The 23459-nt window shown below is 39.6% G+C and overlaps 1 protein-coding gene across 14 annotated transcripts in view; it reads left to right on the top strand.

The window, feature by feature from the left end:
• The first annotated feature begins 15 nt into the window (after positions 1–15).
• The window catches only part of SLIT3 (slit guidance ligand 3), a 914676-nt gene continuing 891232 nt past the window's right edge, over positions 16–23459 (top strand). For 9 of the 14 annotated variants that reach the window (XM_085001790.1, XM_085001791.1, XM_085001793.1 and 6 more), the window contains exons 1-2: positions 16–554; positions 1338–1384. The gene's annotated coding sequence lies outside the window, so the exon portion shown is untranslated. Of the gene's footprint in view, positions 555–1337; positions 1385–14875; positions 15024–19060; positions 19144–23459 lie in introns of those variants that run through there. The other 5 variants (XM_085001795.1, XM_085001789.1, XM_085001794.1 and 2 more) reach the window with 4 other exon arrangements.

The following is a 23459-nucleotide window of genomic DNA, read 5'->3' on the forward strand; positions in this document are numbered from 1 at the left end:
CCCGCGAGAACTCACACGTCTCGCGAGACTTTCCGCCCTAGTGCTGCGTGAAGGAAGAATCGGGAGGAAACGCCAAGAATGTGCCACGCCCCACGTACAGCGACTGCGCAGGCTCCAGCGAAGCGCTGTGGGCTTGGTGCGGGCGCAGACGTCCTACCCCGTCTGGTCAGCGCTAGTCAGGGTTGGTTTTCGGGTGGTTTTTTTTGTGTTTGTTATGTCTTGTCTTGCTTTGTTTGCCTCCTAAGGACAGTACCTTTTGGAGGGACAGTGTCAGTAGAAGGAGAGACGGTGGGAGAGTTCCATGGTGTGCTGGCCTGACAGCGCATCGGCCTCTGTGCCTTCTGAAAGCTCTGCGCTGTGGTACCTGTCTTCTGGTTCTACGAATTTCAATCAGTGTGACAGTGCCTAAAAGCATCACAGACAACCACAGTTTACATGTATAAGACAGTATGACAGTTATAATAGCCTTAAACACTTGAACCGTCACCATACACAAGTACAGTGCTAAATTTTTCACGGATTGTCTCACTTAAGCCAGCCAACAGCCTTATAAGGTAGGTATTATTATCTTTTCCTACAAAGGAACACAAAGCCCCATGAAGAAAAATGCCTTGGCCAAGTGGTAGAACTAGAATTTGAACTAGTGAAGTCTGATGCTGGAGTCCAAGCCTGTATGTTTGTTTAGATAATAATTTTATATTTTGTAAACGTGATGCCTATTCATTATTCAAAAATTTGAGGGAGTTCCTGTTGTGGTGTAGTGGAAATGAATCCAACTAGTATCCATGAGGATGCTGTTTGATTCCCGGACTCCCTCAGTGCGTTAAGGATCCGGCATTGCCCTGAGCTATGGTGTAGGTTGCAGGCTTGGCTTGGATCCCTCGCTGCTGTGACTGTGGTGTAGGCCGGCAGCTATAGCCCTAATTCGACCCCTAGCCTGGAAACTTCCATATGCCATGGTGTGAGGCCCTAAAAAAAAAAAAAAAAAATTTTGAGGCATCGGAAATAATAATAACCAACATTTAGTGAGCACTTCTGAGACCTAGCAACTATTCTATGGATCAGGTTGTGCTTTTGAGCCTATCTTTTCTTATCTACTTGAGGACTTAGACATAGGTCCTCATTTTCATTATCATTTTTTTGCTTCCCTTTGGATCTTCCCCATCAACAAATAACATGCTATAATGATCTCCATCTCAAAAAATAATCCTAACCTTCTTTGACCCCCATCACCTACCACCTCATTTGGTTCCCTTGATAACAAAAATCCTGAGAAAAAAAATTTAGAGTCATTATCTTCATTTTCTTACTCTTTATTCTAACTTTTCCCACCTCAGGTTTTGGTCCCACCGCTCCAGTGAAATGGCTGTTCTCAACGTCACCAGTGAGTTCTGTCTTGCAAAATTCATTATTCAGTCCTCATTTCTCTCAACAATGGACAGAATTGATAGCTCTCCTTGGGTCTTCTTAGGTCTTTGGGGTGCCACACCCTCCCTACCTTTCTCTTCACAATTTCCTTTGCAGACTTCTCTTTCTGACTGAGATCGGCCCTGCTACATAAAGGGTTGATCTGGGCTTGAAGACTGGCAACAATGGAATGTCTTTATGTTGCTCTCAGTGTAGCCACGCAGATGCATTTGGGGTCTGAATGGATCAGATGCTCCTACATTTGTCATCACTCCCATGTTCTTGAATAAATGCAGCCTGATTTTCCCTCCCATTTGACAAAGATTCCTCAACTCAGAAGTCAGGAAAGTACCATTCTAGCCAACACCAATCCTGAATCCTGACTGACTGAAATTTGGTAATCTATGATGTATCTGAACTTCATTTTTCTCCTTTGTTACATGAGAAACATTTCATTTATGTTTCTTCCAAATCTAATATTTTTAAAAATATTTCAAACTTTTAGCTGAGTGGCCACAATGTGCTAGGCGTAATGCAAGGGTATTATCACAGTTGTGGTAATCACCACTTAACTCTGGAAGATGCTCACAATGTAGCAGAGGGTTAAATAAAGACAAATAGGAATAATCACAGGGCTGTATATAAATGTCATGTGAAGAGTATATACCCAGCACTAAAGGAGATGTGTAATGGGAGAGGTCTGTTCCTTTAATGCTGGACTGTGCAGATAGCACTTGAGCAAGACCTTGAAGATGGCCAAGCTAAGGAGGAGTGCATGCAAGGTGGGGGCAGCATTAGGAAAATCATAGAAGCTGCCCATATCAAAATCCCAGTCAGTCTTTAGGAATCATCTGGGTGCTGCTTATACCACCACTGGACACTAGATGTCACAAGCGAGAAGAATTCGAGATGGTCCCTGCTTGTTTGGATTTATGGTTCCAGATGCAGATCTGCATATTCAGATGAAGCCCGTGTACCCTGTGCTAAATGCTAGGGGTCAGTGGGAAAAAAATGCATCCCTCATTTTCAGTTTACATAGTAAGAGATGGGATTATGCCTTCTCATAAAGAGTAGTGGATTCATCAAGCATAAGTAAGGAATTTAGATGCTGGGAACACAATTCCTAATATTGCTGTAATATTATTCTAATATTAATAACATTTGTAATTGTATGTTTCCTAATGTCGTAGCTGCTCAAAACAGGTATAGACTGTTGTAGTAAACTGGCCATCGCTCCTTCAGTATGACTGCTCTAGTGAAAACAAGAGGACTGGTTATCAAAAATGGTGCAGTAGGGAGGGTTGAATTGCACTGAAGCTGCGTATGTTTTGACATAAACTTATTGAATAAGTTTGTTTTGGTGCCACGGGCGAATAGGCTCTGTCCTCAGGGAACTTAGAATTTAGTGGAAGGGGCATTTACCAAACTGTAAATCAGAGTATGACTTACACTTTCTTTTTCCTTCATGTAATTAAAGGGAACTCCAAGCTAGTCTTTTTGAGGCCAAAGAAGAACAAGCCTAGGACTCTGAGACAAGGAGTTTGCAACTAATAACTGGATTTATTTACAAAATTCTATGATTTATGGGGTGGACCAGGAGAAAAAGTTTTGGAAGTTACACTCAAAGTTGTGGGCATTAAACCAAGGAGAATGGCAGAGGTCAAGGAAGAGCCTTAGAGAGAGTGAAAAGAGAGCTGCCTGCAGGACTTTGGTCCTTGTCTTAATCTATGGAGCAGGAGGAGGATAAGGATGCAACAAAAGAAACAAAAGAGCCATCTGAGAGCGATCAGGAAATTGATGTCGCAGCTCCCTCTGTGATGATTTAATGTCACAATGGAGAATTATATCGGGAGGTGGGTTTGACTATTTACTAGTGATAATGACCATGACAGCCTGGTCTGCGGTCTCTCCTGGCTCTACTGTGTATAGCACCAGCTTCGCTCTTCATGAGCCCCGCTGCTATATTCCTTTTCCCCCTGAGTAGGCCCATTTCTCACTCAGAGCAAAGGTGCACCATCCCAACATTGTGGACGTTTATTGGTTAACGTTTCTGTATCAATTCCCTCCTCTTCTGCCTTCCCAGAGCATTCTGATTATTCTTTGGGTAAGCCATTTCCCCCTCTATTTTCAGCAATGTGGATTATTTAAAATTGATCCACCCCTCCAGTTCTAGGGTGACTCTTTATAGTAATTGGCTCAGGGATGTGCATGTGACTAAATCCAAGTGGATGAAATAAAATGAGATATTCCCTGGGACTGCTGGAAAAAATGGATTTTGTTAACGTCTTCTGTATTTAAACTTTTGCAGCTCAGAGCTTCCGGATGCCATTTTGGGTCCATGAACCTAAAGTCAGCTTGAAGCAGAATCAAAAGCAGAGCTAATAAGCAGAGAGGAAGAAATGTCTTGGCCATGCTATTTGGGCCCTCCATCAAGCTCTGCTTTAAGCAAGAGATATCCCTGAGTGATTTAGTTTTTGCTCATATAGCTTCAATTCGACTTTTCTATTACTTGCAACATTAAGAGTTTTAACCAGTACATTCAATAATACGTATGTCTAAACTTGAACTAATCAATCTGTCAATTTCCCACTCTACATGTAGGGGTTTATGAGGCTAAATCTGAAGTTTGCTAACTTCTAGAGTTAGGATCTATTGATGGCTCTTCAGAGAAAAATGCCTTAGTTGAACCAAAAGGAAGATTTATCCTAAATAAAGGGGCCTAATCTATGGTGGAGGAAGAATAAGGATCCAAACAGCTTGTATGTAATCCCTTTCTTGGCACCGTTTCACATTACCATTACACTCCTGTTAAGCTCACTTCTTCAGTTGCTTTTAGCACGTAAGCCAGTTAACATTCAGATGCAGTGTTTATATCAGTTACAGTTTTTACTTGCCAAGAATAGTACCCACTCTAGTTAGTTCAAGATACATACGTATACTCGGGAGTTCCCGTCGTGGCGCAGTGGTTAACGAATCCGACTAGGAACCATGAGGTTGTGGGTTTGGTCCCTGCCCTTGCTCAGTGGGTTAACGATCCGGCGTTGCCGTGAGCTGTGGTGTAGGTTGCAGACGTGGCTCGGATCCCGCGTTGCTGTGGCTCTGGCGTAGGCCAGTGGCTGCAGCTCCGATTCGACCCCTAGCCTAGGAACCTCCATATGCCGCGGGAGCGGCCCAAAGAAATAGCAAAAAGACAAAAAATAAATAAATAAATAAATACATAAAATAAAATACATATAAAAAAAGAAAATAAACTGAAGAATTAAAAACTGAAAAAAAAAAGATACATATGTATATTAAAAAATTGCAGGAGTTCCTGTCGTGGCTCAGTGATTAACAAATCCAATTAGGAACCATGAGGTTGTGGGTTCAATCTCTGGCCTCGCTCAGTGGTTTAAGGATCTGGCATTGCCATGAGCTGTGGTGTAGGTCTCAGATGTGGCTCAGATCTGGCATTGCTGTGGCTCTGGTGTAGGCCGGCAGCAACAGCTCTGATTAGACCTGCGGCCTGGGAACCTCCGTACGTGCAGGTACGGCCCTATAAAGACAAAAAAAGAAAAGAAAAGATTCCAGAGTCCTGATTCTTGTAGCCCTTCACAAGACTGCAGTTTCTGCTTTTGACCTCCTATCTTCCAGTATCAGTAATATTTTTTTTATGTTATGACAATACCTCAACTGGTTGGGGTTCTTTATCCAGCACAGTGACCAAAATCTACACTGGTGAATAAAACATATTCACTAGCTAAGATTGATATTATTGTGCTGTTGGCCAAAATTTATTTCGTCTGACTCAAAGTCGGATGGAATAAAATTTAGGGTCCTATTTTTCCTCTGGGAGCTCAAAACTGTCATACTACTTTTATGTTTGGAAAAAAGTGGTGACTGCTTTGATATTATAATGTTTATTTAGTTCCATGTATTTTATTCCTGGGAAAAACAACTTGGGAATATACACCAAATATATTGAATATACCTGTTGAGTAATACCTCCTGCCTGTTGCCACTAGGTGACAGTCTTTGCAAATATTTTTTCTGAAGGGAAGTCTTTCTGTTAACAGAAATTAGATTTTTTTTTTCCTTTCCAGGTATTTTGTTATATATATATATATATAGTTTTAATTGTTGTTTCCCTAATACTAGAACACACCCTCATACCATGCACGAAAATAAACTCAAAATAGCTTGAAGACTTAAATATAAGACAAGACACCATCAAACTCCTGAAAGAGAACATAGGCAAAACATTCTCTGACATCAACCTTACGAATATTTTCTCAGGTCAGTCTCCCAAAGCAACAGAAATAAGAGCAAAAATAAACCAATGCGACCTAGTCAAACTGACAAGCTTTTGCACAACAAAGGAAACCAAGAAGAAAACAAAAAGACAACTTACAGAATGGGAGAAAATAGTTTCAAATGATGCAACTGATAAGAAATTAGATTCTGTTGGTAGAGATGGTTACTACGCTAGCATCAGCCAAATGCACCTACTTATTATAACCTATACTCTTAGTCATTTGACATCATAGTTATTCCTCATCTGGATCACTTATCTCCTCCTACTTAGTTTATTCCATGCTGTAGACCGAATTGTGTTCCCTACAAATTCATATATTGAAGCCCTAACCCTCAGTATGACTGTATTTGGAGATAGGGTCTGGAGGAGGTAATTATGATTAAATGAGGTCATAAGGGTGAAGCCCTAATCCCATAGAATTGGTGGCCTCTTATGAGAAGAGAAAGAGAGAGATGTTTCTTTCTCTCTGTGTGCATCACAGGAAAAAGGCCATGTAAGCACACAGTGAAGGGGCAACATCTCAGGCCAAGAAGAGAGCTCTCACCAGGAAATGAGCGGGCCAGTACCTTGATCTTGGACTTGCCAGGCTCCAGAACTGAGAAAGAAGTTCTCTCTCATTTAAGTTTTTTGTTATTGAAGCACAAGCAGACTGGTAAACTCCATCTCATCCTTTTTCCCTGAAGAAGTCCTATGACTAATGGTTAAGAATACATGTTCTAGAGTCAGCATCTGGGTTCAGTCTCAGGCTCTGTTGCTTCCTCTTTTTGCCTTTGGCAAACTGCTTAGCCTCTCCAAGCCTCAGTTTCTTGGAGTACAAAATGAGATGATCCAAGCACCTAATTCAGTGGTTTGTCGTGTGGCTTAAATGATCGAGTACTTTTTAAATGCTTAGCATAATATCAGTATATGGTGACTGTTATTATTAAGAGTATTGTCTCTCAAATGTCACTCCCTCTGGGACCTCGTTTTGAATCCTTAGCCTAGGGAATGTTCTCTATATACAGTTCAGAGCACCCTGTGCTTATCCTTTGGAACAGTTACAATAGTTTGTTGTAAACTGTAATTGATGTCTGTATCTCTCACTGAAATTGAAGCTCTTTGAGGATAGAAAAGGCCTATGTATGTTTTGCTCCCTACAATTTCTCCTAGCATGTATCTGGTGCTTGGGGCATGTTAGATGCTAAAGTCAATTTTGATGAATGAACGAAAAATGCAATTTGTTGATTTAAATAGGGATTATGTAAACTTTTTGAGAGATCGAAGTCAAATAACTTGTAAAAAAATTACTATTCTTAATCCTGAGTGAAAAATTCTAAAAAGTTATTAATTATTTTCCATGAAACTGATTACATAACCCAGAAACAGGACACCAAATAGGTAGTTTAAGGTATTTGATACCTTCCAAAGTTTTTATTGCTTAATTCATATATGGCATTGGGTCGGAGGAAGAGAGAGATGTCTTTCTTGAACTAGTATTTCTTCATTGAGAATTTATGGGTTGAAGTATTTTCTGTAAGTCAAGTGTTTTAAATTGTTCTAGGGATCTTTGTATATGATATAGCCCTCTTGGGAAGTATAACCCAGTGGAATTACACTGGCACATAATCATTATTATTATATATGATTGAAGGCAGGGAGTTATGAAAGGGTAAAACAAAGAATCCTTAGCTAAAGTTCACTTTTCTGTAAATACAGATTTGCATTTATTAAGTTCTCTTAAAAGAGCCACCCTCAATGAACTTAAAGTTTTAAAAGTCATGTTTTCCTAATATTTTATCATGTCTTGGACAGGTGTATTTCCTGCAAAACAAATCTGGCACATGTTGTCCTATTAATTTCCCTGAAACAGAAAATATTAAAAAGAGTATTCATTTCCATCAGTCCTTAAAGAACTTTGGTTATGTACTGATCAACTGTGTAAGAAGACACAAAAGCATAGTAATGAGGAATGTTAGTTATTTGTATTTAAAAGATAACTTTATCTTTTCAAATTCTCTCAAAACATGAGACGTGAAAGTATTTGCAGGTTTTATGTACCTTATACAGACAGTAAAAGCTCCCTTTTTTCTCTATCATGGTGGTAAAACCTTAGACAGCTCTGATAATAGACATGATCCTCTTTGTATTAATCATTATTTTACCATTTATTTGCCTCTCCATTAAGAGTCAGGATGCTCAGACTCTGGCTTCATCTCAAATGAACCCCATCAACTCCCCCTTGACATGCTGTATGCTGGCAGTGTTTGGCGACTTTTGATAAATTGGTCAGTCTTGTGAAATACTTCCCTAAGCTCAGGGTCTGGAACTCGTCAGGTGTCCTCTCTGACAGTCATGTCTTCCCTTGGCTCTCAGATTACCCAACCAGCTGGAATAAAGCCCATATCCTCCCACAAAGCATGCTTCTTCGGAATTCAGATCTGTTGGCTTTTGGCACTAAAAAGCAATGCTCTTGCACTTTCTGTCAGATCAAGGCTGAATAATCTCTTGGGAGTGAGTAACCTTTTAAATGTTGGAAGACTAACTGTTTCAGGGATCAGTGTGCATTTAGCAATTTGTAGGAAAGATCAGAGGAATCCAGGGTCCCTTATGACCACATTTGAATATAGCCAGTCCCAGATTATTTCTTTTCCTTTTTGCAAATTAGTCTGGAGATTGGCGTCACACTTGTCACCCGGTGTCAATCCATCAGTTTGTGCATAGAGCAGATCTTTATGTACAGAAGTATGGTTTCTGAATTACACTGGCACATAATCATTATTATTATATATGATTGAAGGCAGGGAGTTATGAAAGGGTCTTAGATGACTGTCCTCCTTCCACCTATAAAAGTCCTAGCAAAAGGATTAATAGATAGACTGTACACAGGCAGAGTTAAGCTCTGCCATTCATAGGGTTTAAATCTCCCAGCAAACATGGGAAAAATAGGTTGAAAAGTGACACCTAATTTATTCTTAAATATGGTCAGAAGGTTTGATTTTATTCCTACTGCCACAAAAGTAATTAGTGCTGCTTCCATTCTAAGAACTAGAAGTATATGGGCTTCAAAGAGTGGGCTCCAAACTTTGTTGTGCATTAAAACACCTGAGACGCTTTTATAACTCCTGATGCCCAGTCTGTACCCAATACTAATTGAATTGGAATGCCTCGGGGTGGCTGTCAGGCATCAGTGATTTTTAAAGATCCCTGGGGAGAAGGCAATATGCAGTAAAGTTTGGGAACCTGGGTGAAAACAGTCACATCCCCTACCAGACTTCAGCTTTTCTTCGTTGCTTCTTTAGATTAATGGTTCTCAATCTGCCTGCTCAGTAGAATTACTGGGCATCTTAAAATATTCCATTCTGATCCATTTGATCTAGGGCAGGGTGTAAGCATCATAAAAGTTGAGCATTTCCCCAAATGACTGTAATGTACAGCCATGGTGTAGAATCACTGGGCTAGCTGATCATATAAAAAGGTAGGATAAGATGGGTCCTGAAGTCTTTTTCTCACAATTAAGAGCTTTTCGCATTTTAAAATTTCTGTTCACTAACTTTGTTGAATGAATTTTCTCCTTCAGTTCACTTGGCTCTTAAGTCTGACGGTTTTTCTGAATCTATTGGTGATAGATTACCCAATAAAATAGAGGACAGACAATTAAATTTTATTTCAGCTAAACAATGAATAATTTTTTAATACAAGCATGTTCATGTAATGTTTGGGATGTATAATGAAAAAGACTTACTGTTTCCTGAAGTTCAAATTTAACTGGTGTCCTGTATTTTTATTTGCTGCATCTAACAGCAGTAATTGTTAGGAAAGCATGGCTCATTCTGGGGGAAATTAGCAGCTGAATTTGGGGAGAATTCCATCTTTTCAGTCTTCAGGGTTTATCGCTGTTATTCTTTCTAGCTGCAGAAGTGGTAGATAAAAAGGCATCAGCAATTTGGGAATTAAAAACTGCTTAAAATCCCCCAGTGAGCCAAGAAGAACCACATTTCTCTTACTTAGAGTGTCACTGGGGAGGAGTATAGGCGGGGTAGAGGGTCATTGTGCAAGAAGACAGAATGTGGAAAGAGCTAAAGACCTGAATCTTGAGTATATGCATTTGTTGCAGCAACCCTGGTTCTGCACTCTCAAAAGGAATGCCATTTTGAGCCTTTTCTATGACTTTCAAGAACTTTAGAGTTGCTTTTTTTCATGCTATTTCTTTTTAATCTCTCTGAATATCAGATGCTTGCTGCTTTGGCTGGAGTTGAGATAGTTTCCAGGTGAAACTGTTCTCATAACTTACTGAGTCTGAACTAATGGAAAGTTCAGAAGTGCCTGGCAATCCTCTAAGCACCCCCTAATCTCACAAGGCTTCCCAAGCAGCCTGGATGCCTTTCAGCTTCATCCTCTAGGACTCTTCACCACTAGCTGATTCCCCAAAATTCCTTCTTCCCCACCATCCCAAATAGGCCTTGAACTGTAAACTAAAGTCGTGGGTGGGTATATTTCTTGGCCAATAGTAGGCTCTATATAAAGGAAAAAGGAGTGAGATTTCGTGATAATTCCCAGAAAGCAGGTGTTATAATGACTTTACCAAATTTGAGCCTGACATTTTGATGAACAACTCTCGAGTACCCCTCATCATTTCCTCTATGGAGGAGCTAGGCCCATAGGTAATACGTCAGATCCCCCTTTGCCAGTCCAAGCTTACTAATGGAAGGAGGTGAAACAGGTGAAGCACATTAGCTTTTAACCTGTCAACAATGATTTTTTTTTTCACTAAGCATTAGATGTTTAAAAGGAAAATGCACATTGGCAGAAAGGAAATAAGACAAAGAGTGACAGGAAAGGGCCAAAAGTTGGCCTGCATCATGGAATATATTTGCAAGCCAGCTGGGCCCACTTTGTGCAGATGTTTTTGGAGGAAGGAGAGGGATGGGCAGGTGTTCTAATGTTAGACGCTTCAGCAAAGCAGTGGAATATTTCTTTGCATGATGCCCCTTTTTTTGTGACTGGAGGTAGGGGTTGGGGTGGCCTTCAGAGGCTTTGGGATAATTTTATTTATTGTTCAAACTGAATTCAAGTAAATTGCCTACATTGATGTTAAGACCTTTCCTCAAGTTCATTTAAAAGGGGTTAATTTACATTTTAGGATGCTCACTCTGAAAACCAAAGATCTGCATGTTTATTCACCTATGGATAATACAATACAGTCGGCTTCAGCTATTCTGTTCATAAGGGAGAAATCATGTAGTTCTTTGGAGAAAATACTTCCAAAGTGGATTTCCTTGGGTTTAAATGTTGAGCTTCTTTTAGAGCAATATAGATGAATCCCTCTCTTCCAGATGGTTGGCTTGATCTTCCACTTTTTGTCTGAATGCTCCAGTAACACGTCTGTGCAGCATGCATTCCAGAAAATGGAAGGAGGTTAATTTGTCTATACAAGTTGGAGGTTTACAAATTGGTGGTTCACAGTTGTACTGTTTGGCCCACATAGTGCAGGGGAAAAACCAAAAAACAAAAAGCAACTTTGAACCAAAATTAGGAACTTGGAAATTCACACACACACACACACACACACACACACACACACACACATCTGGATTGCCAGCTTCTCTTGAAAAATCAGAAGATCTGGCTATGCTCTGCTCATATTCTTCCTGCCAACAATCTGGTGGATCTTTGTCTTTCTCTGGGCACATATTTTCCAGTTCACTTCAATCCCTGTCACTCAGTTGTTGGGTTTATTCATTCAGTGAAATGGGACAGATATAAGGAGACATTTATATTACCTGTTCATATGATTCCTATATGCATTTAAATTTGTGAACCATGATATGAGGCAAGACTGGCTTATATTGTTGCACCAGGGTCTTCCAAGCTGATTCTGTGATTCTTCTCTTTTGAACAAATGAAGTTCTTAATATTGTTATAGATTATCTGATGTGTTGCTCGAGGAGAGAACTTACTATATTGTAGTTCTAAAATTTGTGTCTGTCTTATTTCAATTTAGTCTTCTTAGTGTGTGAATGAATTTATGACTAACAGAATAACTCTTAGGGTTCATTTCTTCTTTGGCTATGTTTTCCTTGAGGGAGAATTAAAGCGATCATCTGGATGAGCTCATCTGTAAATAGAAAACAGAAATTAGTAATTTAAATATCAGAGGTAGTTGTCTGTACAGGTCAAATCTAGCAAAGAAATGCTCAACTGCTGACTCTACTCACCTAGTATCAGAAAACTTTAACACAGGAAGGGACTTTAGGGATAAAATTTGACCCTTAAAAGCTGAACTTAAGGGAGGTAAAGCAACTTCTTCTTTGTGGGGAAGGAGGGAGGACCTCTGTTTATTCTCAAGAGTCTTGAATTGTCCTTCTCCACTCCCCTCTGCCTGTTCCTTGGTGCATCTGAGACTAACCTCTGTTAACATGTGATCCCCAGAGTGCAGGTGGGAGTGGAGAGGAGTGCTCCTTTTGACCCTGTGCACCTCGTTCTCGCTTCTCCATTTAGCTAAGGCCTAGCTAGAGTTCCTGATGAGGCAGATCTTCCCTGAGCCTTCTTCTCAGACCCCCTTTTGTGCCCCGGGCACTCACTTTCTTCTCTTTAAGGAAGGAGAGTAAGATGACCCCCTGTATCACCATTACAAAATCTGAGCTGGGCAATTAGAGGAAGCCCTCAAAATTCCCAAGTAGAGCTATCACAAGTTTAGCTTAAAGTAGTCTGTTCTTCATCACACCTATAGGTTGGTGTCAGAGCTGAGACCCAAACCCATTTCTTTTGACTTTGATGAAGCCAGTGTTATTTATGTTATCCTTAATTACCTCCAAATTATATAGATAATTTCAGGTTTATTTCTCAACTTTCACTCTTGTTCATTGTTTATTGCAATGAGCATTATTTACAAAAAATTATAACATTGTGACAAGTCCATATTTATAATTATCAAATTTGTGTGTGATGAAATTATAACTCATTTCACAGGTACTTTTCTTGAAAATAAGATGAGCTTCAATAATGAAAAATTTATAATTCATATTTTAATAAAAAGGCTTCCAAACAACAGGAAATGCTACCAGGAATTGTCTTTGCATGACTTTATTTTTTTAATGGAAGTTCCCAGGCCAGGGGTTAAATCGGAGCTGCAGCTGCCAGCCTACGCCATAACCACAGCAACAAAGGATCCCAGCCATGTCTGAGACCTGTATCGCAGCTCACAGCAACGCCAGATCCTTAACCTACTGAGCAAGGCCAGGGATCAAACCACATCCTCATGGGTACTAGTTGAGTTCGTTTGTTTGACTTTAGATGGCTCCCACCACCACTTCTTTCCTTTCTTTATCTCTGTTCCAAATTTTTCCTAATGAACTTATGTCAGTTTTATAATTGCTAGAATTTTTGAACAGTTATATAATAGAAACAAAGGCAGATCCACTCTGATAAAGACATGAAGCATTTATGCGGAATTAAAATGTTCTCACACCTCATTCATTCCTGTGAGTGGAATGTAAAGACCATTTCCTGTGACTCAACTATGCACACAAAGAGAAAGGATTTGACACTTTCCCACAGTGAAAGAAAAATGTCTGGTGGCTGTGATTGCAAGGGACATGTGCTCAGAGCTGCGACCTAGGGTGCATTCCAGGCTGAATAACACCCCCTTTAATGTTAAAAGTCCAGCAGTTCCAACTCACTCAGTTAGGATCCCTCATAGTATCTGGCTAATTGACTCAGGTCAGTCTTCTGAGATGGACTTTTATTTCCTCAGAAATTCCGGAACCTGAGAAGAATTCTAGCTTCGATTCACCTTTGTCTAGTGTTAGGGAACTTGAATACCTGACCTCTCTCCCAGAGGCTACTGCAGCAGCTGCGTGTTTACCAGGGGAAGAGTGTACTTGGATGGAGAGAGAAAATACTTCTCTATAAATAATCTGTTTTTACCACTCCTGTTTCTGGGAAACCCAATACATTCAATGCACCTATGAGTATCGGAGGTCAAGTGGCCAAGTTCTGACTGTGTTTTTATTAAATATTTGACTGTTTTATGTATTGTTGTAATTGACTTGAGTTTGAGACCTGGGTAATTAAGGAGCCTGTCTGTAAGGAGCTCGCCTCTCTGTCTCTTTGTCTGTCTCTCTCTCTCGTCTGCCCCTGTCTCAATTTTGAAAATATTAAGTTTTTAAATATGCCTCACTCTACTGCCTCATACTCCTTAATTTCAATTTCTTAAGAGGTGAAGCATCAGAGAATATCACATAGCTCAGTGTCAATCAATCAGTTAATGTCCCCAGTCCTTTAATGTCCTCTCTGCAAAGCTGGGGTGTTTGGGGGAATGCTATTGACAAGTAGATCCAATGTTTTATATCTGTTAAGCACTGTTTTACTTACTTTTCCTTCATCATGGAAGGGACACAAGCCCATTTACGGAAAGATGTTTTAGGACCCAGAGGAACAATTTTAATTCTGAATCTCAAAATATTGTATTAACTTTTTGTGTCAGCAATTAACTCTTAGAGGGACTGCATCCATTTCTAAATTTGGTACATTTTTAGATAAGTCATGACCTTTTTTAACCTCTAAATAACAGTGTATGGATACAGTTAAGAAACTCTGAACTTGGGTGAGCAGACCCTTACTTGAACCCCAGGGCCTCATGGTCTGCTTTAACTGCTGAAGAATCTGTGAACGACTCTTTGCCAGGTATTTATTTCCATTGCTGTTGCTATTGAAACTAACTGATGGATGAATGAGGAGGAACTACTGGTGTGGGTTTCTGGCTAGATTTCAGGTTTAGCATATGAAAGCTTCTTGACCAGTGCTCAATTTAACCAGAGTTACTTCAGGGTTTTTCAAAGATTTATGCTCTTTCTTCCCATCCATCCCCAGACCTTCCTTTCACCAAGCTCTGTGCAACAGAATGCTCTAGAACTTGGCGGCTCCTCAGTAGAACCTCAGCAGCTGTACCTTACCATGCTACTGGCACTGTTTGATAAGGTAGATGCTTCCACTTGTATTTGCTGTGCTTTTCTTGAAGACTCTAATTGATAACTTATTAGGCTTGTGCAGACTATAAATATTTACTTTGGTTCTTATTTTACCACTGCTCAGTTGTTGTCCATGCTGTTTACCATACACTAGTTTGTTCCTTATGGTATTTTTGGAAATGGACAGTACTTTGGCCATTGAGCCCACCTCTTACTAACTCCATAGGTCCCAGCATTCTACGGGAATAGGCAAGGATGGAAGGAAGCAAGGACATGCTGAATAGAGAGCTGCCCCAAACTCAGGTGAAGTGAGAAACTGGAATGCCTCTCACGTTGATGTTAATTTCATCGCTTGTAAGAGAGATAAATGACAGGTATTTATGATTAATAAGTATAAAGTAGTACCCACTCTCCATCACTCATCATCACTCTCTTTCTGCTTACTTTGCTTTATTTGTAACAGCACCTACCACTCTGTCTTATAGGACACATTTATGTATTGTTTGCCTTCTTCCATTCTTCATGTAAACTCCATTGGAACATGGACTTTGCCGTATCCTTGGATCAGTGGCTTGTACATAGTAGGTGCTCAGTATTAAATAATTTTAAAAGTATTAAATGATTATTTTCTATAGAATGGATAAAGAGTTGAATGAAGTAATGTTAATAAACACATCTCCCAAAGATTTTGCAAAATTGGTGTGTAAAAGAATCCCCTAGGGAGGGCCTTTAAAAGATTCAACTGTTAGGTCTATATCTTTATAGACTCTCATCATTAGCATGAAAATTGAACTCCAGAATCAGGTATTTAAGCTCTTCGAGCGATGCTGAGGCAAGTGGTCCAAGGAAGGGGTTTTGAAAAAGCTGCCATCTATTCCCTCCAAAGATGTACGCCAGGAACACTTGGCAAAAACAATAGAGTTCTATTATCCTTTGTCCCTGGCAATTTGGGACAAATCAAAATATAATCAAAAATTTTAAAATAATCATGTATATAATTCAATATCTCATTCTCATTTAAAATAATTCTCTTCTTATCTTTGTTTCCCACCTTTTTAGGGTTTTTCTGAGATACACATCTCTCAAAGGCAGAAAATTTCTCTTGACTAGATATTTCTTTCAAACTGAGGAAAATTTGGTACCAGTCATTGAGAATGTAAAAAGAAATGTTTGGGGAGCTCCCATGAGGCTCCGCTGGGTTAAGAACCCAACACAGTGTCAGTGAGGATGTGGGTTTGATCCCTGGCCTCACTCAGTGGCTTAAGGATCCAGCATTGCTGCAAGCCGTAGTAGGTTGCAGATGCACAAATGCAGCTTGGATCCAGTGTTGCCATGGCGGTGGAGTTGGCCTGCAGTGATTCAACCCCTAGCCCAGGAACTTTCCTATGCCACAGGTGTGGTCATAAAAGGAAAAATAAAATAAGATAAAAAAAAAGAAATATTTGGAGAATTGTCAGATTCATTATTGCCACTAGAGTTTTTAGTATAAAGAGCGTAGAAGCCAACCAACACCTAGAACAAAAAAAAAATCAGTTAAGCTTTGAAAGATACAATCAAGTAATTCATGAAACAAACAAAGGAACATGAGTCATAAATGGTTTACAATATTTTTAAGGCTTAAACTTTTTTACTGATCAAAGAAATGCAAATTTAAAAAGTAATGAGATTTTTTTTTTCCCTGACCAGTTTGGCAAAAATTAGTATCCAGTGTTGGAAATGGTGTAGAAAAATAGGCAATTTTGTGCACAGAAACAAGCAGTCCTACATGGTCCAGAACCAGTTTTCTAAAGGGAAATAAGTGTCAAATAAGAAAATGAAATGTGTCAAAAATTTAAATGCGTATATCACTTGGCTCAGCAATTACACTTGACAAAATATAGCCTTCGAAAATTATGGGACATGTTTCCAAAGATGTACTCAAGGATATTAATGGAAAGGCCATTTATAAAATCAGATATTTTAAAACAACATTAAAATCCACCAGTTCAGGATTAATGAAATTAGTTGATGTATTTCCATACATTAAAAATAGCTGACATTTACTGAGCACTTACCATGTGCCCCACACTGTGTTAGGTTCGTTATAGGGATTACGTCATTTAATTTTCATAACAACATTCTGTGTAGATAGTATTACTGTCTCATTTTAAAGATGAGGAAAGTAAGGCCCAAAGAGGTCAAGTTCTTGCATGAGATTCTGCAGCTGGTAATGGTAAGAGTTGGCCTGAGTCTGTACTCTTAACGCCTGCATATGGAATGTAACACCAAAACTATATGGAAAGGGGACAAGGACATTTTCAGTAGAGGAAAGTAGATTTCAGAAGACACTGGCATACCTACAAAAAGAATGGAGTGAGGAGGAAGAATATATGTAGAATGCTTAGAAAAACATTAAAAGGGCATATACCAAATATATCAGGGGTTACTTATCAGGGGTTGGCTTTCATTTTCTCCTTTATGATTCCTTATAATCTAAGATTCTTGTTCAATAAGCTTGTATTTTTCTTGTACACTTAGAAAGGGTATTTTTTTTAATTGGCCAACTTCTATCTTTAATTTGTTTTGATAAATGTTGAGGCATTCTAGTTTGACACAAATGGTATTGGTTTTCCCCCCTCATCTCTTCTACAAGCCAGCTCCTTCTAAAATTCCAGTTATTCAATAGTTTAATGTTTGTTCCATGTCTACACTTGAGTGAAACCCTTGATAAACTATCCTGGGGGTTATAATGAAGGAGATATGTAGGGATATGACGGTGTAATACTGAAATGATCACTTGGCTGACCCAAGAGGCACTGAAGGGATCCCCACCCCGCAGGCTAGAGAAGCTGGACACTCCCTTTTGCAACAACCCTTGGACCTAGAATATGATACATGAGTCCAAAGGGGCTGGCTATTCCACAAGCTTCTGTAAGATACTCTGTTTTCCTGGTAGAAAGATCAAACCTAACCAGCACTGCTTTCCTCTGCCCCAAACTGTTCAGCCAGTTGTGAGGGTATGATTTTTGCAGTTGCAGCAGCCATTTTTGAACCTGAGGATACAGGTAAGGGAAAGATCAATAGAGTCTGACCCTAACATATGGTGCAACTGAACCAAATCCAGCTGAAGCCTACCTCCAGACTTCATGTTCTGTGGGAAAAAGAATACCTATTAGTTTAAGCCACTGTTGACTCTTGTATTAGTTTGCCCCAAGCAGATTCCCAATGGACAGAGTGTTCAAAATGTTCAGATGTCATTCTTTCTTGCATTTAAAAAATGTTTTATATCTTACCTTGCATATATATGCATAGATATATATTGAATTATTTTCATGGACTTCTAAAAGACTGAAATTAGAACTAAAATTGGAACTCATTGAAATTCCCATCATGGCTCAGCAGAAACAAATCTGACTAGCATCCATGAGGACGCAGGTTTGATTCCTGGCCTTGCTCAGTGGGTTAAGGATCCAGCGTTGCCATGAGCTGTGGTGTAGGTTGCAGACACAGCTTGTATCCCACGTTGCTGTGGCTGTGGTGTAGGCTGGCAGCTACAGCTCCGATTCGACCCCTAGCCTGGGAACCTCCATATGCCATGGGTGCAGCCCTAAAAAGACAAAAAAATAATAAACACATAAATAAGTAATACAATTGGGACTTGTTTAGAGTTCTTCCAGTTAAATTTCTTTTTTATATACAAAAAGTTAATATTTAGACAGGGTAAATGATCAGCATAAGGTTATGTGACTAGTGGTTCATTTTTAGAGCTTTGCATGGTGACACTTTCAGATGGCTATTTCTGTTGACTGTAAGTCATAAGTAATAACGTATATGAAGTACAGTTTGATAGACTGTGATCATCTATAGCATCTCAATAGATAAACTGCCTGACAAGAAATATGTCTGCTTTTCACCCTGAGCATGGGAACTGCTGGCTGAAGAATTCACAGATGATATGAATGGAGGAATGCTTGCCTGAGTGTGTTGATAGCTGTTCTTCATCACAGGCACTTAAAGAGTCATTTCGTTAGTTGATTTTGGTCACTGATAGAGGCTGAGATGTGCAAGCCTATGGCAGCCGGCACAGCAGTGAACTCATTATTTTTGTCTGAAAGGCCAGCACAGCCTCTGCTGGAACATCTTTTTGAGATTTCTGTATCACTCACAGCTAATGGGCCTGGACTTGCCACTTACATCTCCAAAGTGGATTCCAGTGGAATAATATCATTTTAGAGTGAAGCCTAAAAGGGAAGAAGGTAGACACTGAGTTCATAGTATAGAACCCTATACACAAGATGTTTATTCTATTAACTGCATTTGAATATGTACCAAGGAAATCTTTTTCTTCTGGCCAAGCCATAAAATGACCCTAAAAAAAAAAAAAAAAAAAAAAAAAATCAGAAGACAGAGCTGTAATATCCTAAACGCTTGTGAGTCAGCTCTCAGCTCAAACGTCACCTCCAGTGGAACGTTCCCTGATCCCTCAATCTGGGGCAGCCCCACAGCCACTCTAAGGTACTCCATTTTACTTTTGCTTCACTCTAGTTTCTTCTAGGTACTTAGCACCACCTAACCATTATTTTATTAATTTTGTTCCTTGTTTGATGTCTCTCTCCCCTTTCTAACTAGCATATTAGAGGCAGCATGACCCACTCTTTCATGTTCACTGTGGCACTCTCAGCCCCAGAGTAGGAGTTCAGTAAGCATTTGTTGAATGAATGATGCTCTCTCTAACTACTTTGGATACTTAAGCAAGTCAGTAAATCGTCTTTTAAAGGGTGAGATGGAAGATGGATTCTCGTTTTTCAATTTTGGTGCTAGCATTGATTTATGTGTTAGCCAAGCACTTGTACATCTCAGTCCAAAGAGTTGCAAAGTAAATATGTGGAAAAAATACTGGAGCAATTAGCACATGCCTTACAATAAAATGTGTGTGTGTGTGTGTGTGTGTGTGTGTGTGTGTGTGTGTGTGCGCGCGCACACATATAAATCAGGTCAGGTTTATTTAGCTTGATTTTTGCCTGAGTAGCCAATGGTCTGGGTTAGCCAAGAAAAGATAAAAATTTTTAAATTATGCCAGATATTTTCACATTTCACTACCTGATATGTTACATGGATATTTTCACAACCTTCAACTAATCCTGTGCTCTAGGCATGCATACACATTGTTTTGAGACCCCAGTATACAAAGCACTGAAACCAGGCCAGCACTAGCCTTGGTCAGGAGATCTGTTGGGAGCTTGATTAAAAGGAAGCCTAGGTATCTGCAAGCACTGCATAACAAGAGCAGGAGCTTGACACTGTACCCAAGAGAGAAGAGCCTGTAGAGAGCCCCAAAGCACCCCACCCACCCTCGGGATAGAAAGCGTGTGGGGCATGGTGTAGCAAGGGCATTATTCAGCTCCAAAGAGCAGCTAAGCTGCCAGCAAACTGAATTTTCAGAGTAAGATAAACATTAATTACAGATGTCAAGATTAGAGTTTGCTTTTTCTGCAGATTCCATGGGGTCTCTAAGCAACTTGATCTTTGAATTCTCAAGGTACTGAAAATCTGCAGAGAGGAGATTATTATCTTAATGTTGCAAGAATCCCCACCTTGAGTGCTGCCAAGTAAAAATCTAGCTTAATGACACAGACTACAAGGAATATTTCTGTTTTTCTTTTACTTTTCTTTCTTTTTTTTTTTTTTTTTTTTGTTTAGAGGGCTGACATTTAAAACACAATTTAAGCTGATAATTGCAACTATAAACTCTTTCAAGATTCTATGAGTATACAAGGTGCCTTTCCTGAGCTTAGATAAACAACTGTGTGATCACTAGAATCGGTTTTTGATTTCAGAAAGCTTTTCCACATGCTTCTTTAAAAAAATATTTGTCACTTTAAAAGTGTTTGTCAGTTTAGCAGAGAAGCACATCCCCAAAAAGGAATTTGGCTGCTGGAAGGCAAAACCTGAGTCCTCATATTTGATATTCATAAATGTGAAGTCACCTTCTCCTCTCTTCTTGCCCCAGTCCATTAAGTCTGATTTCAGTGGATCCTTGGGAACAGAATCTAGATTAAATTACCAATATACAAGTTTTAGAATAAATTATGAACATCCAAGCAATATCTGTTTGTTATGTCTGTTGTTGTAAGTATAGAAACTCAGACGACAGATACACAGGTATTAAGGAAATGTAACTCCTTTAAAAAAAAAAAAAAGAAAGAAAGAAAGAAAAAGCACTCATCCTCCTCATCTCAGTAAGATCCCATTCAGTTAAGTTACGCACATAAAATTAGTCATTTTGGGTAAATTCAGATTTTCCAGGTTTAAAATCAGGAAGTTGAAGGTTTCTTTCTCAATCCTTCTTCCTGGAGTGGCAGGTAGCACCATGGCATCAGGTGGATCAGCCCACTGCTGGCAATTTTCAAATCCCTCTGAAGCACTAGAAGTGATGCAGCCTTAGCTGCTCTGCTCTGCCTTGGGTCACGTGGTTGGCTGTCGTCAGCCCTATTGGCTTTCAGCACGCCACACAGCCCTCTTTACCTTACTCCTCCAGGCAAGTCTTCCTGCCTCCGAGGAATCCAGGTGGGAAATGGGGTACAAGTCCCCCCTGCAATAGCGCCTGAGCATTATATCATTTTCCCTTTTGCAACAAACACTCCTTTTTTGAGAGCCTCTGATCAGCATCTCACTATTTTTCTCTCCTTTCTGATTCTGTCTTTTTCCTCCCATCTCAAAAGGTGTGTTCATTTTGAAAACCTCAACCTTCAGGAAAGTTGTAAGACTAACATAATGTATATCTGTACACGTTTTTCCTAGACACACAAATGGTTACCTTTTTGTCTCATTTGTTTACCTGTCTATACACACATGCACCCCCCCCCCCACACACACACCCCTGAAATATTTCACCATGCATCTCCCAAGAACAAGGCATTCTCCTACCTTATCACATCTGGGAATTTAATATTGACATAATGCTTTTACTAGTATTGCTAATATACATCTATATATAAAAATTTCCAATAATCCCAGCCATGTTCGTTATAGATGTCTTTCACTTTCTGATGTAGGGTTTGGTTCAGGATCACTAACTGTATTTTGTCATCATGGATCTTTATTATAACTCTTTTGATTGAGAGCATCAGTTCAGAGGATTGTTATCTCGTTCTAATACATGGAGAGAAGGTGAAAGCAGGGACAGAAAAACTCACTTTGTTCTTTAGGCATAGCCCTTGGATTATTTCTTTCTTTGTTTATTTGTTTGTTTTTATGGCCACGCCATGGCATATGGGAGTTTCCAGGCCAGGCAACCTATACCACAGCTGGGTAATTCTGGATCCTTAACCCACTGTGCAGGACTGGGGATTGAACCTGCACCTCCGCAACAACCTGAACCACTGCAGTTGGATTCTTAACCCACTGCACCTCAGTGGAAACTCCAGCCCTTGGTTTTTAAAGCTCAAAAGCCAAGAGAGCCGTCCTTTTGTCACTATTTGCATTTCTGCTCATATGTGCTTATCCTGTGGGCAGTGAATGCCAGCAACGGGAGGCTTGAGGGAGAGTAAACCATGATAGTTAATATTACATTTCACATTATCATCCTGCCCCAGTGTTATTACAGACAAATGACTTTTGTCTCCCATTAAAGTGCATTTTCTCCTTGGGAATTTTTTTTTTTTTTTTTGGCCACACCCATGGCATGTGGAAGTTCCTGGGCCAGGAATCAAACCCATGCCACAACAGCCACCCAGCTGCTGCAGTGACAACACTTGATCCTTAACCTGCTGCACCACAGGGGAGCACCTCTTCGGGAATTTTTGATAGTTCCTCCAGTGTCATCTTGTTCTGCCTTATGGAACTCGGTCTTGGAAGATGCTGTTCTTCCCTCTCGCCTTGTGCTCACACTCTTGCTCATGCTCTCTCGTTCTCTCTTCTGATTCCTTTCTACTGTTGTATTATTGTACTTGATGCCACAAAGCAAGTACGTTTCGTTGGGATGTTTTGGACACTGACTAAATATAGAAGGACAGTGAGTGGATCAGGTTTGGGATCAGTGATGTTGCAGATTAAATTTTGCAGGAAATTTGTAACAAAGTGAATTGCTTTCACACAGGCTTCCTGAGTAACTAAAAACATCAATAGCAGCCTCAAGCTTAATGTAGCAAGTTAAGACTGTCTTTGCATTCTGATGGTCTCTGAAACTGTCTTTTGGAGGATGAGCTCAGTTTGTTTATTCATTAGAGCTGATAACTTGTGAACTTTAAATCAGTTGCAGATTTTCAACATGACAATCTTGCTACTTTTGAGAGGCTTACATCATACGGACAACAACTTTATGACAATGAACTAAGGGCCTTTTGTGCTGTTCTAGGCATTATTTTATTTGACATCAGGGAGATGTTGTGTAAATACTTCACTGTTGGAAACACAGAAGAATAATTATTCTTGTTGAAATAATAGCATAAACAATTGAGCTCAGATTCTGGGATTTATCTGACTAACCCTCAAAACATGTTTTGCTGCTGCTGGGATGTAAAGGAAAAATAAAGAGACAAAAATCTTTCTTTGATTATGTATACATGTATGTGTAACTTGGTCGCCATGCTGTACAGTGGAAAAAAATAAAAATAAAAAAATACTTCTTTGAAATACAAATCATAGACTGGGAAAAATATTCACTATGCATCTATATGATAAAGGGGTTATTCAGAATATGTAAAGAACTCTTACAGCTCAGTAATAAGAGGTCATACAATCTAATTAAAAATGGGCAAAAGATGCAAACAGACGCTGGTTAGAAGCAGACAAAAAGGTGCCCAATAACATGTCATTCCTGAATTTTAAAC

Source organism: Sus scrofa, chromosome 16 (assembly GCF_054392235.1).
Source record: "Sus scrofa isolate SSC_HxYL_T2T_F1_AM1 chromosome 16, Sscrofa_HxYL_maternal_Yorkshire_Landrace_v2.0, whole genome shotgun sequence".
Lineage (NCBI taxonomy): Eukaryota > Metazoa > Chordata > Mammalia > Artiodactyla > Suidae > Sus > Sus scrofa.